Here is a 17,283-nt window from a genome sequence, read left to right as displayed (position 1 = left end):
ACATACATACATACATACATACATACATACATACATACTATGTGTGTATTTTATTTTATTGTTATATCTTTCTTTACGGTTAAATACCTCTAGATCATCTGGATAACGGATAGATACGGCAGGCAAAAAGAAAGCCCATATTTTCACAGTAAAATAATATTTCTCTGCATAGTGACGGAAACGTAACCACATTTTGTCTGTAGGACACACAAATATATTATAAATAACATGTTACATAGAAAATGTACGTTGTTATCTTCCCCATTTTTCTGAGTATACTATACCGTCACCATACCTAAATAAACCAAATGTAGCAACAAATTAAAGAAAAGTCTTATGGACATCTTATTTCATATACTTATTTGAGACATCTTAAAGACTCTTCTTATTTTAGATATCTTTATAACATCTATTAAATGATACTATTAAAAATAAGTCTAAAAACTGTCTACATTACCGCCTATAAAATTTTATACGTTATTGCTGTAATAAATATCATAACAACTTTTGAGTCTTTGCGCTGTATATATGAAATTAATCAAAATATTAGAAAATTTAATGAACTGTGAATTTAAAAAATTTGGTCAGTTTGCTGTTTTAACCTTTTACGTGATAATGAAACGTATACATCCCATCCTTTTGTCCTTAGCTTTTTAATATTCCTGTTTTATATATCTTTAAATATTGACAGGATTATATTAATACGCCTAAAAACAATTATTTTTTCTATAATATTTTAATTAATTTTATATAATATATTTAAATATGATATACTTATAAGTAAAATTAAGGTAAATGTTTACCTTTGCACAGCCAACTCAAAATGATTTCCGACTAATCTTGATGTTAATCTTGACCCTCAAGGAGGTCAATATTATTGACCTTTATCCGCGCTCATTGTATGTTAAAAAGTTATTAACAAAAGAAATTGCATAAAATAAATGTAATTTTTGGACACTGTATATACAAAAACATGGAATTTGTAGGCAAAGATGATGTCGTACGTATGTATACAAACACACACCGACACACACACACATACTGCTCGCCCGCTCAGCGCGCTCGCTCGCCCGTCCGGGCGGGTGTGTGCGTGTATTCCTGTTATATTTAAAGTTTTGTAAATACACACTTTTTCTCACTCTTTTATAAGAAATTCTCACTCTTTAGCTTAAGTACAACAGTCGTGGTCCCCCCCCCGCTCCCCCGCCTAGGGTGTCAGGCGGCCGTAGCCCCACAGTTACACGGCTAGAGACAGGCATCTTTTTTATTAATATCTCGGAAACTATAAGCGACTGCCATATAGCCGTGTTTATATTATTATTATTACTTTTTTTATTATTATTTTCACATACACTGTATGCAAAAATTACGTTCAACTTCTAAAATTTTTGGTTAATAACTCTTTAAAAAACAATGAGCGCCGATAAAGGTGAACAGTATTAATTTCCTTGTTCACAAACAAACGGTATTACATCTATTTCAACCATTTCACCAATATTTTTTAATTTATGTTTTATGCGTTCACTCTCCTCCAATAAAATATGAATGAACTATTGCAATATATTGAAGTGGAATGTAGGCGTTAATATCTTCCGTCGTGAATGCCACATGACCTCTAAAACAAAAATAAGATTATGATTTACTTCATTTCTCGAATCGTATCCGACATCTACATAATATTTTCTAGGTGATGTGGTAATGTTTTAGAAATATCAAATCAATAGCTTATTTCCACATGATTTTGATTGGATTTCGATATTATTTCGCCCTGAATTTTTATAGAGATTTGAATTCGGGTTTTGCTTTTGATAAAAGTAATAAGTTACTATTAGTTAGTTGACAAATTTAATGTAATTTTTTCTTTGTTCTTGATAAATATTATTTAAATATTTCTTTTAATTTTTTCCATATATACTATATCTAAGATCTATATTTAAGCTGCTTTTTTATAAGAATATTGTTTGCACACCAATTTAGATATTTTTTTGTGCTCAGAATATTTCTTTATAACATCTAAAAAAATTAAAAACTCGCCAAACATATAAAAATCTCGTTTAAAAGAAAGAGTAATGTTCTTATGAAACAACCAATTTGCATAAATAGACTTTCGAACTCAATATATACAGAAAAACTTAAAATTTAAAATGTTATAAAAAACATCAGGATTATAAATATAGTACTACATATTATAATATGGTTTTAAATGTCGCTTAGATACGTAGTATCTAGTAAGTGCTTCTAGAAATATAAATATGACGCAAATGTTCGTAATTGGCTTATTTACACCGTTGATTTACTATAGATATAAAACATGCTATATTTAAGCTGTAATGGCGGTAATGTAGACAGTTTTTAGACTTATTTTTAATAGTATCATTTAATAGATGTTATAAAGATATCAAGGTTAACATCAAGGTTATTCGAAAATCATTTGGAGCTGACTGTGTAAAGGTAAATATTTACTAAAAATAAAAATTAAAAATTAAAATACCGATTTTTCCAGATTAATTTATTCTTACGTGAACTAATGCACGTCAACTAAAAGACTACAAATTTAGACAAACATGGAGCTTATTATACAATATATCATTTATTGGAAATTGTTTATACGTCCATTATTGAAAAAATTTTAAATATATAAAAATGTTATCGTAAGACGAGTTTATTATAAAAGAATGAATATACCGTGTTTAAAAAATAAAACATATTACGAAAAGGAACACATTAATAAGAACACATATATCAGGAACTTTTACTTACCTGGTGAAGTTAGCAGTTTAAATGCAATGTCAGCAATCGGAATGCCCTTCGGTCCCGGTATTTTATCGATCAGTCGTCCGGTTCTTGTATGATGCACGTAATAATCATAAGCAAACGCAATAATTCTAAAATAATAAATATTAATAGCATTGTAACAACAATTTTTGGACGCGACAATAAACGCAATAAAAGAGGATAGTAAACAATAACGTTTCAATTGTTTATAACGTAACTGCGTGTAGGAACAACGTGTACGCTCGGGGATAGATCTATACAAACTGTCGACACAGTATTGAATCTTGCGAATGTAAATGTCGAGTTTATAAAGCTGAGGATAAACACGTATTTAAATTTTTAATTATTATTTTTTGTATTATCGTTAACAACATACAATGTGTCCAAAAACACTTGTGGCGTCGCTTGTAAAAGAACAGATTGAAATGAACACATAAATCATATCGTTTTATGATATTCGCAAAAATCATCAAGATATTAATTTTATATCGAATGAAAGAACGAGAGAGAAAGCGTGTATAAGGTGGTAAGGGAGGAGCACTCGAGTAATTGCGCGAATTTATTATTACGAACAAATGGATCCTATAATTAACGGATACGAAAAAACCGAATTATGAAATGCTTTCATCATGCTTGTAGGTACTCTTAAAAGTACTTAAAGACACTACATGTGCAACTAAGCGACATTTATAACGTATTATAATACTATACATAAACACATTAAAATACTATATTTAATACATTACACATTGTGTATACTTATTATATGTTATATAAACGTTATTTAAACGTTATTTTTCTTCACGTTATTCATCAATATGCAAAAATATACCAATCATATTAGCATAATTACAGCTTAAATATAGCATGTTTTATATCTATAGTAAATCAACGGTGTAAATAAGCCAATTACGAACATTTGCGTCATATTTATATTTCTAGAAGCACTTACTAGATACTACGTATCTAAGCGACATTTAAAACCATATTATAATATGTAGTACTATATTTATAATCCTGATGTTTTTTATAACATTTTAAATTTTAAGTTTTTCTGTATATATTGAGTTCGAAAGTCTATTTATGCAAATTGGTTGTTTCATAAGAACATTACTCTTTCTTTTAAACGAGATTTTTATATGTTTGGCGAGTTTTTAATTTTTTTAGATGTTATAAAGAAATATTCTGAGCACAAAAAAATATCTAAATTGGTGTGCAAACAATATTCTTATAAAAAAGCAGCTTAAATATAGATCTTAGATATAGTATATATGGAAAAAATTAAAAGAAATATTTAAATAATATTTATCAAGAACAAAGAAAAAATTACATTAAATTTGTCAACTAACTAATAGTAACTTATTACTTTTATCAAAAGCAAAACCCGAATTCAAGTCTCTATAAAAATTCAGGGCGAAATAATATCGAAATCCAATCAAAATCACGTGGAAATAAGCTATTGATTTGATATTTCTAAAACATTACCACATCACCTAGAAGATATTATGTAGATGTCGGATACGATTCGAGAAATGAAGTAAATCATAATCTTATTTTTGTTTTAGAGGTCATGTGGCATTCACGACGGAAGATATTAACGCCTACATTCCACTTCAATATATTGCAATAGTTCATTCATATTTTATTGGAGTAGAGTGAACGCATAAAACATAAATTAAAAAATATTGGTGAAATGGTTGAAATAGATGTAATACCGTTTGTTTGTGAACACACACTAAACGCAATATATGGTAAGTCATCATATATTTATAACTGTATAGATAGCTTATTTAGCATACATTTAAAAGTAGTCTGTATTTATATGATCTGCCATGGGTACTTCTCTGCATAGTCTCGGTGCGGCCCAAAAAAAATATGGACTAGATGTTTGCCAAATAAATCAGCTTGGTTTTTATAGGTAATTAATAGTTGCAGTATTAGCTTGATAATTTGTAACGAGAAAAAAAGTATCATAGGAAAAAAAATACGATAAATGTACCTCTTTTGATACACTCACAGTTTTAAATTTTATTTCTTCTTCATTTAAATATTTCCTTCACAGGTGATTAATCAGAGACTACTAATATCATATTTTGTCACATTTATTTTTGAATAATTATATATAACTATGCTGCTTAGATTAATGAGGCTCTGGTTACATCCCGACCTGACATTCGCTTTGACGTCCGCGGGCAGACTGCAAAAGGAGATACTAAAAAACTTGCACGGATTCACTGAAAAAGTGCGTAAAATTCAAGTTACTCGACATTCAATGAGTTCCTTAGGGCGCAAAATGCGAATATTGTACGCAAGGACTGACAAAAAATATTATAATATTAGGGAAATAGCACAATAATATGAGCTGTAATTAAAATAAAATAAATTAATGTTTTCTTTTACTACTGTGTCCAGAAAGTAAGGTGACATTGCATTTTAAATCTCCCGCGCGCACGGATTTGGAGGAATAAAATTTTTTTTAGGTTGGTAGGACTGTCTTTGACATCCAAGAGAAGTAACACGTCAAAATATCCATTAGTGTTTGAGATACGCATTGTTTTGTGAGCTGCTAAAAGTGAATTTCTCGTTTTTTGCCATGTCTACATTTGTTGAGCAAAGAATTTGTATTAAATTTTGTTTGCGGAATCAAATTTCTGCTGCAGAATCGTTGCGGATGCTGCAGAATGCCTTTGGCGATAAGGTTATGTCGAAAAAAAATTTTTACAAGTGGTACAAAGACTTCCATGAAGGTCGAGAACGTGTTGAAGACGAGGAGCGTTCTGGGCGACCATCAACCGCAACCGACGAAGCTCACGTCCAAAAAATTAAAGATTTGGTGTTGGAAAACCGTCGTTTAACCATTAGAGACATTTCTGATGAGATTGGCATATCAAAAGGCTCGGTCAATTCCATTTTGAAGGATGTGTTGGCTCTCAAACGCGTCAAATCTCGACTGGTACCAAAATCATTGAATTTTTTGGAAAAAAGGCGCCGCGTTGAAGTGTGTGAAGCAATGCTTTCCGACTACATTGACAAGACAAAATGCATTATCACTGGAGATGAGACTTGGATCTACGCTTACGATCCCGAAACAACCGACCAATCGAGTGAATATCGTGCCAAAGGTGAGCCGAGACCGAAAAAACCACGCCAAAGTCGCTCAAAAATCAAGGTTATGCTGACTGTTTTTTTCGATTATCGTGGGGTTGTGCATTACGAGTTCCTTCCGCCGGGCCAAACAGTCAATAAGGAATATTATTTGAACGTTATGCGTCGTTTGCGTAACGCTATCCGACAGAAGAGGCCGGAATTGTGGCGAAACAACACTTGGTTTTTGCACCACGATAATGCACCGTCACACACTGCGCTGATTATTCGTGATTTTTTAGCCAAAAACTCGACTAATATCGTTCCACAACCACCGTATTCACCTGATTTGGCTCCATGCGACTTCTGGCTATTCAGCAAACTCAAGCGGCCGCTCCGGGGACACCGTTTCGAGTCGATAAAAGAGATTCAAGCCGCTGCGAAGAAGGAGCTAAAGGCCATTCCTGAAATCGATTATTACAACTGTTTCGAAGATTGGAAAATCCGTTGGAATAAGTGTATTATATCAGGGGGGGATTACTTTGAAGGGGACGAAATTGATTTGCAAGTATAAATAAAAAATTTTCGAAATAAATGCAATGTCACCTTACTTTTTGGACACAGTAGTATGTTTGCTTCATTTTTAGATTATTGCGGAAAGAAAACTTTATCATCAACGCAACAATAAATATTTACTTAATTTAGCAAACGCGATGGAAAGAGATGACACAACAATACATGGATGTACGTAATTCAAGTTTAAACTTTAACTTTATTCTAATATCGTGAAATCATAATTGCGGTACTTCAACTGCTAAAGTGAATATGCTAAAGTGAAAGTAATTTAACTTGTGATCGTTGTAAAAGTTTCAAACAAAACTATCTTAATTTAAGTATATGAAATGATCCCCTCCATGCCGCCACCTTATCGTGGTGGAGGGGTACCGGCGATCCGATGAAGGCTCGACGGCAGTACCTTTCGGTTTCGGCCGAAAGGGAGGCCCCTACCCGAGGATTGCTGGCGAACGGCGGCAACGGGGAAGGAAAACCCCCACAGAAAACCAGACCGCGGTGGGTTGCAGCCCCGCGGTTGCTAGAGAGCGTCGTAAGACCCTCCACTGCAGGGGAGCCCGGCAACTCCCACAGGGCCGATAGGCCTAATTGCCGGTAGGGGTTGGCGGCCCTGACTTCAATAGCCCAGCCGGTTGGAGCCGTTAGGTGGAGCTTGCTCCATCGCCAGTCTTGAGGCGGGTTCGGGGTTGGGGGGACCTCCGCTCCGGGACGGGTAGTTCCCGTCTCGGGGAAGGAGAAGGTCCCACACGAGTAGGCATTGCACGCCGGTCTGGCAGCTGAAAGTGTGGGATACCCTCGATCCGTCCCTATTCGGGCCTTGGTCTGGGTAGGGTGGGGAGAGGAACCCACACCCGGGATTGCACGTCGGTAGTTTCCGACAACCCGGGGGGTGGAGGGATGCGCGGGCCGCTCAGACATATTCCGAGGTCAGGGTCGCGCACCCTGAGATAGCCATCCCGTCGGAGCTACCCGGGGGCTAACTCCGGGCCGGCGGGACGAGAGGTGGGGTCGCAGGGACCGGTACATTGGCCCTCCCCACACTCAGTGGAGAGGCGCCGCAACCCTGCGATTCCTCCTGGTCACGGTCGCATGTCGCGGCGTGGCCGGCCGTGAAGGCCCCCTGAGTGGGCAGTTATGCTCACGGTTGTATGAATGCGAGGCGGCCAGGCTGCGGTGAATATTTCCCGCGATACGAACCAACGGGGGAGTAGTAGCCCCCCGACCGTGAAGGACATTGATGTCAAGTACCTGACCTCTGAGTTAGTAATAAGGGTAAACGTAAATCCTGGCTTATGCTAGGCAAAGGTCCCGTGAACACTCAAATTTAACGTGGGAAGGACCGCTCCTTGTCTGAATCGGCATCCCTCCGGGAGTTGAAGCCGCTGTTCTGGGCGCCTGTGTGGGCTCGCGGGGTGGCTCCCTGTCCAGCCATATCCCGCATGCGGGAAGATACGCATGCAACCTCTAGCCTGGCGGTCGGATGAGCGGGCGCTCGGATCGCTTCGCGTTCGGCTGCTGGGGTGAGGTTAAACCTATAGCATCTTTATATGGACCTGGCCCTAACCAGGAACCTTTTAAGTAGAGTCATTTACGGGAATAGGGTTAGCTACCCGAAAGCTGCTTCTCAGTTTTCCCGTACTTAAGTAGGGCTTAACAATAGGCGGGGACAATCCTCCACCGAGTTGTGGAGGACCCATGATGGGCGAACCGTCTCTTAAAATCGATGCAATATGAATTCCAAACACGATAAAGAACCAGACGTAGGCGAGAGGAAGGAGGCAGACGTAGTCGAGAGGGAGGAACTACGATTCCAGTCCGGGGACGGGACTGAGGGCTCTCAGCTGCCACAGGACTGCAACAGCATAGAAGCGAACACCAGCCTTGCTGGGGAAGGAGGCGAGGAGAAAGCGGAGGATGGCGCTGAAATATTCAGCGCCAATTACGAAAGAGGTATGGAGGAGGGCCCTGACCCCCTAGATTGCGCGGAAGGAGGAGGAGAGGCAAATGACATCTCCCAGATCGCGGCCTCACAGGCTGAGGACATGGGGCTGGCCGAGGCAGCTGAAGAGCAAGTAGCGCCGATGGAGGTTGAAAAGGCAGCGGAGCTGGACACCAGTCAATCGCTACCAAGGAAGAGGAAGAAAGAAGACTCCATATCTCCAGTTGAGGAGCAGCGGAAAGGGGATTTCGAGGAGGAGGAAATCCAGATTTCCCACTAACCGAAAAGGGAAGGGGCGGGCCAAGTCGTGGAGAATCGCCTCCAACGAGTCTGGATCTGAGGGGATATCGGAATATCCTAATAGAGCGGGCAAAGCGATTCCTTCCACCTCAGGCAGGGCGATCCCCTCCACTTCGGACAAGGCCAGGTACATGAAGGGATCGGAGAGTGAGGTGGCCACTGTATCCTCGGACGAGGACTACGTGCCGTACACCCGAGCAGCCAAGCGTAATAAAGCGCTGGCGCCCAGGAAGAAGAGAAGGGTGGAGACAAAAAGGAAGGACAGGAAGGAGCCGGATCCGGAGGGAATCAGAGAAGGGAAAATATAATGAAGGGAGCTATTGAAAAGGCGAAAGAGACGGCAAAGAACAAAGGAACGGAAGGAAGGAAGGAAAAGAAGGAAGAGGTAGGGAGCACAGGGACCAAAGGGCAGAAGAGTCAAAAGAAGAGCAATTTGTCAGACAAGGATGACACCCCTGATGCGGATAATAGAGAAGGGAGCATCGTGCTGGGCACAGACGAGTATAGCAGGATGACAGCAGCGGCAGTGGGTGCACTTGCACTAGAATGGCTGGACGAGGTGGAGACCGGTAGAGCCAAGTCCTCAAACATACAGGGGTGGATTAGTGGCATGATGAGAAGTAACATCAGCAAGCTCGAAAACCTAGTAAAGGCGCTAGTAGGGAAGGCAGAAGCGTCAGGAGACCCGCTGTACCTGAGGATGAGAAACGCGGAGCTTTCGATGCAAATGAAAGAAGTGAAACAGAAGTGCGAGAGAAACAGGTCTGACCTAGTAGAAGCCAAGCGCACTATCCAGGAGCTGAAAGGAGAAATGGCAGAGGTCGAGAAGAACAACCAGCAGAAGGGGAAGAAGAACGGGAGAGAAAGGACAGAAAAAAATAGTGGTAGGCTTAAGGACATAGGAAAAGAGGACCCGACTGAGAGGGAAGGTAGGGACGTTGAGACGGAGTCGGCAAAGACAGGAAACAGAGGAGATAAGGACATAGTGTGGAGACCGCCGCTGAAAAGTTCTCCGGCACCCATACCAACGGCAGCGGATAACAGAGACGTTGCAGGGAAAAACAAGAATAAGGAAAGGGAAACGATGATTTCGAGACAAATTAAAAAACTTATGAAAGTGAGGAAAGTGAGGAAATTGCGGAAGGACCTGAGCCGAGATAGGAAAAAAAGCATTAGTAAGGTAGAGGAGGAAGGAAATGAGGAGAGAAGTGATGCAAGAAAAGAGGGGAGAAAGAAGCCCGCAGGGCTAAGGATCATCTCAGACGTGCAAATAGCCTCCCCCCCCCCTCGCACTCAGAGAGGGGACAGGTCCGCATAAGGACTCTCCATGGAGGGAGGGGAGAGATGGGGGGCACGTAGCCAATAAAGGGGCAGAGCTAGAATCTGAGGTCTCCGCTCGGAACAATAGGGAAGGGAAAGACGAGGACTGGGAGATCGCCGGGAAAAGAAGCAAGAAAGGGACGCAGCTCCAACGGCAGAAGGAGGCACTCAAGGCGAAAACTCAGCGCAATGAGACGAGAAGAAGACCTCCTAGAACGGCGGTGGTCTCAATAACTGGAAAGACAGAGGGATTCTCCTACGCAGAAGCAGTGAGAAAGGCACGAAGGAAAATTTCCCTGTCAGAAATAGGGATAGAGCAGACCAAAATCAGGCGAGCGATCAACGGGGGGATTCTGGTCGAAATCATAGGTCCGGACGACAAGAAAAAGGCCAATGCTTTGGCCGACAAACTTAGGGAGGTACTGCCAGAGGAAGAAGCAGTCGTGGCCAGACCGGTAGTCAAAGGCGAGCTACGCATCGTAGGGATAGATGACTCTATCACCTGTGATGAAGTGAAGGATGTGGTCACGAGCACGGGAGATTGCACCCTAGAGAAGACGAGGACTGGAGAGTTGCGAAGGCTGCCGAATAGGCTCAACACCATATGGGTGCAATGCCCTTTGGCAGCGGCAACACGGATTGCGAGGGAAGGGAAGCTGAGGATCGGATGGACGATCGCAAGAGTGGAGCTACTGCGTGCCCGACCCCTGCAGTGTTACCGCTGCTGGGAATACGGGCACGTAAGGAACTCGTGCAAATCGCCCACGGATAGAAGTGCGGCGTGTTATAGGTGTGGTGAGACTGGACACAGAGCAGGGCAATGTACCACAACCCCGAAATGTGTGGTGTGTACGGAAAAAGGAAAAGATGGTAGACATCGTCTAGGATCAGCCGGATGCTCGGAAGGGAGGAAATACACAGGGAAACCAGCTCGGAGGACTGGGTTAACAGATTCAACCGGTAATGGGAATCAAAATAATCCAGTACAACCTAAATAGGAGTTGGGAGGCGTACAACCTGCTCGTACACCAAGCTGCAGAGTTAGGCACAGACGTGTGCGTTATTGCTGAACCACCGGCAGCTCAAGAGACCGGCAACTGGTATCGTAGCAGGAGCGGGCTAGCAGCGGTGGTATGGATGCCTAGGGGTTCGACGCTGCTAGGACGGTGCACCCTTGTAAAGAGGGGACAGGACTTTGTTATAGTAGAGGCAAGGGGGTGGAGGATTGCGTCTTGTTACGTGTCACCACAAACGAGGAAGGGGCCGTTCATGCAATTCCTTGACGAGCTCGGAGACGCTATTAGAGAGGTAGGGTTGACGAAGATCATAGTATCTGGCGACTTCAACGCTCGGTCGAGAACGTGGGATGAAGGGAGACAGAATTTCAGGAGGGACTCCTACTAGAGGAGTGGACGGCAGAGAATGATATCCGGCTAATTAATGAGGGGAGGAAACCCACGTGTGTCAGACCACAGGGCTGCTCCGTGGTTGATCTGACCTGGGGTTCCCCGGACGCGGCCTCAAGGATCGACGGTTGGAGGGTTTCAGAAATGGAATCATTATCCGACCACAGGTATATTACATTTGGGATAGGGATGCCGTCTGGAACTAAACCAATTGAAGCCAGCAGGAGAAAGTACAACCGCTGGAAGCTTGGCAAGCTGGACGAGGAAGTCTTTCAGTCGGTGTGGGAGCTAAGATGCGGAGAGGGCGAAGCAGAAGGCGGTACTGGGGAAACAGCAGCGAGTTCTGCAAGATGGCTTCAGCGCTCCATGAAAGAGGCATGCGACCTCGCGGCACCACGGGCTGGCGCCAGTAAGACAAAGCGAAAGGCATACTGGTGGAACCAGGGCATAGCGGAAGCACGTGTGGCTTGTATCAGGGCGAAGAGGCGGCTAACGAGGAAGATGGGAAAGACCAGGAATGATACGAGTGAAGGAAGTAAGAAAGAATTGGCAGGACTGAGAAAGGACTACAGAGGGAGCACGGACAAGATGAGAAAATTGATTAGGCTGGCCAAACGGAATGCATGGCAAGAGCTAATAGACACTATAGAGGCAGACTCGTGGGGTACGCCCTATAGGTTGGTCATGGGCAGGCTGAAGAACAACACCTCACGTCTCACTGAATCTCTGGAGGAGGACAAGGTGGAGGAACTTATTAGCACCTTGTTCCCCGGGGATGGACTGCAGGATAGGATGAATGAAGACATAGTCGTGGAATGGCAGGAAAGATAGAAGGTGTTGGCAACAGAGGTGAGAACAGTCTTGAAGTGTAGGGGATCAAAAAACAGGGCCCCTGGAATAAACGGCTTCACGGCTGCGGTGTGGAGGAAAGTGCCAAATGTAGTATTAGACAGAGTAGCGAAATGCTTCACGGCCCGTCTCAGAGAGGGGAGCTTCCCGGAAGAGTGGAAAGGTGCAATATTGGTTCTTATACCAAAGGGCAATGCCCCGGCGGAATCGATACCAAAGGCAAGGCCAATATGCCTGTTAAATGAAATAGGAAAGGTTTTGGAAAAGATCCTGGCAGAACGCATGCTGGAATGAATGAAAGAGAACCCACTCTACGGCCTTGCGGACAACCAGTACGGTTTTAGAGAAGGTCGTTCTACAAGTGATGCGATACTCAGGGTCCAACAGATGGCAACAGAAGCCGTAAGAGGTGGGCAATACGTATTAGGGATCGGCTTGGACATTAAAAATGCCTTCAATTCGATCCCCTGGACGAAGATACACGAGGCGCTCGAAAGGAAAGGATTTCCATGCTATATTCGGAGGATCATAGCGGCGTACTTATCAGAGCGGTGAATAGAGTATGGAGTAATGGGGGAGTGATGAGGAAAAGAGCAGTTCGGTCGGGAGTTCCACAGGGGTCGGTCCTGGGGCCACTCCTGTGGAACATAACGTACGATGCGGTGTTGAGATCGGGGACGGAAGACGGGTGTGCCCTAACATGTTACGCTAATGATACCTTCATTACGGTAGTGGCGGATAATATTGGAACGGTGGCTGCAAAGGCTAATCTTCAAGCGGCACGCACCATTAGGCGCATAGAACAACTGGGCCTGGAAGTGGCAGCGGCTAAAACGGAAGTGATTCTGTTCTACGGACCAAGGAAGAGACCGAGTGTGATGCCGGCGGTTAAGATTGGAGACGTGGAAGTGAGGGCCGACGACACCATTAAGTACCTGGGTATTATACTGGATAGTAGGTGGAAATTTACTCAGCACTTCCAATATGTAGCGGATAAGGCCTCACGTGTGGCCAGATTCCTGGGAAGACTGATGCCGAACCTAAAAGGCCCAATGGAGGCTAAAAGGAGGTTATATGCAACGGTGGTGTCATCGGTCTTGTTATACGGCGCACCGGTGTGGTGTGACTCGCTGGCTTCGCCGGCGTCCTCATCAGTGATGCAGAGGGCGCAGCTTCCTTAGAAACGGGTGCAGAGATTCGTTGCTCTAAGGGTGATCGCGGCGTATAGGACAGTGTCCTACGAAGCGGCGACTTTATTGGCGAGGACGCCACCGCTATACTTGGTAGCTGCCCTGCAGAAGAGAATCTTTATAAGAATCAGGGAGACTAGAAGATTGGGAGTTTGGACGCCCGGAACTGACAAGGAAATCAGGGTAATGGAACAGGTGCTCCTTAAGAGACAGTGGGAGATCCACTTGAGGCAGCCAAATATTCCGGGAGTTAGAGTAAGAGAGGGCATCTTAGCTAGACTCTCTGAATGGGTGGAAAGAAGGAAAGGGGGTCTCAGCTTCCACCTGATCCAATTGATCACGGGTCATGGCTGCTTTGATGATTATCTGAAGCGAATAGGGAAGCGAGACAATAATCTGTGCGAGCAGTGTGGTGAAGGTGGGATGGAGGACACAGCACAACACAATTTGGAGGTCTGTGCGGCATGGAGAACCCAGAGGGCGGTCCTGATACGGGCTACAGGCAGCGACCTGTCACTAGCGGCGATTATCAAAGCAATGCTCGGGTCTGAAGAGGCATGGCGTGTCGTTAATATCTTTGCGACAGATATTATGAGGCGAAAGGAGGAGGCGGAGAGATACAGAGAGGAGATGGAGAGGGCATCGCAGGCAGCTGCAGGTGGAACACCAGCGGCAATTCCGATGGCCTCCCCAACCCGGGATGGTTCTCCGCGTGACAGCGGCAGCTGACAGTAGAGAACTGCGACTCCTACGGGGGCGCGGGAGGGTTGGACGAAAAGGACAAGAGGAGAGGGGAGGAAACACAGGACAGGATACCAGACGAAAATGTTGGGAATCCGAGTCGGAGTAGAGATACTCGGGATTGGACAAGCGACAGATGGCGTGGCATACTACCCGTCGCTGGTTAGGACTAGGTTTATAAAGAACCAAGGTAGTAGTCGACCAGTTGGGTCGGCTGACTCAGGGGGCTTTTCCAGAAGTTGTGCCTGCTGGCGTACCTGGGAAGCTCCCACTAATGAGCGCGGTTAGGACGCCCGGTGGAGTTTTAGTGGGTAGGACGCGGCCGGCATATTAGGCCGGCCGTGGGAGTCCCACATAACCCGACCCCTCCCCACTGGGGTTTGGTCGGGTATGCGTAAATGCATTTCTCCACCGTCAAAAAAAAAAAAAGTATATGAAATGATAACAAGTGTAACATAACAAGTATATTGGGAGATAGATGTCAATTACAGTTTATAATCTTTCATTTGATTCAGCTCGAAGAAAGCCACTTGTCATGCTGGATCTTTTAATAGCAGCCTCGCAGGAAAATCATTTGAGTGATTTGGATATCAGAGAGGAAGTGGATACTTTCATGTTCGAAGTATATATATTCGTATGATTTTATTCGGTAGCTTAATATATTATATGAAAATGTATATAAAGTTATTTATAAATCTATCTGAATTTAAGATTAGACTGTTTATTGAGATATAAACGAATTATATTTTCGATTAAGCTAAACAGACAAATTTGTTTAAATACGTTTGGCCAAAAAAACCAAATTTGTATTAACTAAAATTGTTTGGTTATCTTAAGAGACTACAGAATTTATAGTGCAGACTCTAAGAGCCGCGAAGTAGACAAAAGCATTTTTTGTTTTTCGAGCAACATAATATGAGAATCATATTATAATTATAATATTCGTAACCTGGGACTTATATGTCTTAATTGATCAGAAGAATATTTCATTATAATAATCAGAAATTCTGCTTACTTTAATCAATCTTGTTTAACAAAACGTTGATCAAACCGTGATAGGCTTTTAGATGTATCTAATGCACAAACTGATTGTAGGGTCATGACAACAGCAATGGCTATATGCTTTGCTTTGTTATTGTTAGCACAAGGATATTCAGGTACACGATGGAAACAAATGATATATAAATTCAAAAAGATAACTTATTTTTTCCTGTTAAATTATTAAATAGCTAATTAACTCTTATTAAAGCGGCAGAAATATTTACTATGCGCTGCGATATTTTTCGTTTATGAATTGTAATTAATCAACCGAGTAAAATGAACGGAAAGCAATCTTATAATAAGATAATAAGATAAATATAAATATATAGATATTTGCTGAAATTATTTTTTACGCATATATAAAATATCACGAAACAGTGAGATATACAGTATTAATTAGAATTAGTGATACAGGATTACGTCAGGGATAAGGTCAATACAGTGATGGAATAGTTTGAGGAGAAATTGACTATATGTCGGCCCTGCAGAGTCTATCGTATTTAGAAAGATGCTTAAAGGAATCGTTGCGACTGTACACTAGTGTGCATTTCATAGCGCGAGACACTGGGGAGGATTTGAAATTACGTGGTAACAGTAATAAATTTTTGTAAATGTATAACCATATTTCAGATTTAGCGTTTCGAAATCAATGCAATGAAATCGGAATTATATTCATGTCTAATATGATATATTTTTTTATATATTAGGATTATTACAATATTTTCAATTATCATTTATAAATTACATCTAATTATGTAATACACTTTACAGATTCGAATATAATACCCGCTGGAACAATTGTACAACTCAATATCTACGATATTTATAGAGATCCCAATTTCTGGCCAAATCCTAATGAATTTGAACCAGACAGATTTTTGCCTGAAAGAATACAAAGGCGTCATCCTTATTTGTACCTGCCGTTCAGCGCGGGACCACGGAATTGTATTGGTAAGTTAGCGTGATGCTCACACCTCTATGTGTACAATTTTTAATACACAAATTATGCATAACAGGCCAACGATTCGCTATGTTGGAAATGAAGGCCATGATAGCTACTCTCATACGCAACTTCTATTTGGAACCTATTGATTATCTAAAAGATATGAAGATAACTTCTAATATAATACTTCGACCTAATCATCCGCTGCGTGTAAAATTTGTCCAATTAGAAGACGTTTGAAGCAAGAATGGATTCTTTGAAGTTAAGAAGCGAAAGCAAATATATCGCAAAAATCCAAGAATTGGCGATTTAATAAGTACACATACACATACACACATATATACACATAATTTTAGTAAACATTTTAATTTAATTGTGCAAATTTAATATTATAATTTTAATATTATGTTTCACCGTCGATGAATGGGCGAATGCACCGATTTAGAACATATTATGTCATGATTTGTAGGAGATACCATAGATGTCAACAGATTGTTAAAGATATTGTCGGTATTATATTTAGGATGAATAGATATATTGACACATTAACTCGTTCTGAGTATGATATAAGATGGAGAATATTCAGGCCGACATCTACATAATATCTTCTAGGTATTGTGGTAATGTCTTAGAAATATGAAATCAATCGCTAATTCCCATGATTTTGATTGGATTTCGATATTATTTCGACCTGAATTTTTATAAAGACTCGAATGCGGGTTTTGCTTGATAAAAGTAACAAGTTACTATTATATTATATTAATATTATATTATATTGGGTGTACAACTTATTTCGGTCCGTTTTTTTGCTTGAAAAACGCATTTATTTGAATGATAAAATGAATTAATACATTATTGAAAGTATTGTCCATCGCTAGCCACTACTTTTTCCCATCTTTCTGGCAATTTATGGATTCCGTCGCGGAAGAAGCGTTCATCTTTTGAAGCCAAGAATGAATCGAGCCAATTTTTGATACCCTGTTCTGAAGTGAAGTGTATTCCAGTCAAAGCGTTCTGCATCGATCGAAACAAATGGTAGTCGGAAGGGGCAAGGTCTGGGCTATAAGGCGGGTGAGCCAGAACTTCCCATCCGCTATTTTCCAAATAGTTTTTAACCGGAAC

General features: G+C 41.7%; 1 pseudogene; it reads left to right on the top strand.

Moving 5' to 3' along the window:
- The first annotated feature begins 973 nt into the window (after positions 1 to 973).
- On the top strand, positions 974 to 16,401 carry LOC116844764 (annotated as a pseudogene).
- Positions 16,402 to 17,283: the final 882 nt, after the last annotated feature.

This window comes from Odontomachus brunneus, unplaced genomic scaffold (genome assembly GCF_010583005.1).
Source record: "Odontomachus brunneus isolate Ranch 3 - 2012 unplaced genomic scaffold, Obru_v1 Obru_scaffold_046, whole genome shotgun sequence".
Classification (NCBI taxonomy): domain Eukaryota; kingdom Metazoa; phylum Arthropoda; class Insecta; order Hymenoptera; family Formicidae; genus Odontomachus; species Odontomachus brunneus.
This window is presented reverse-complemented; position numbering and strand designations above follow the sequence as displayed.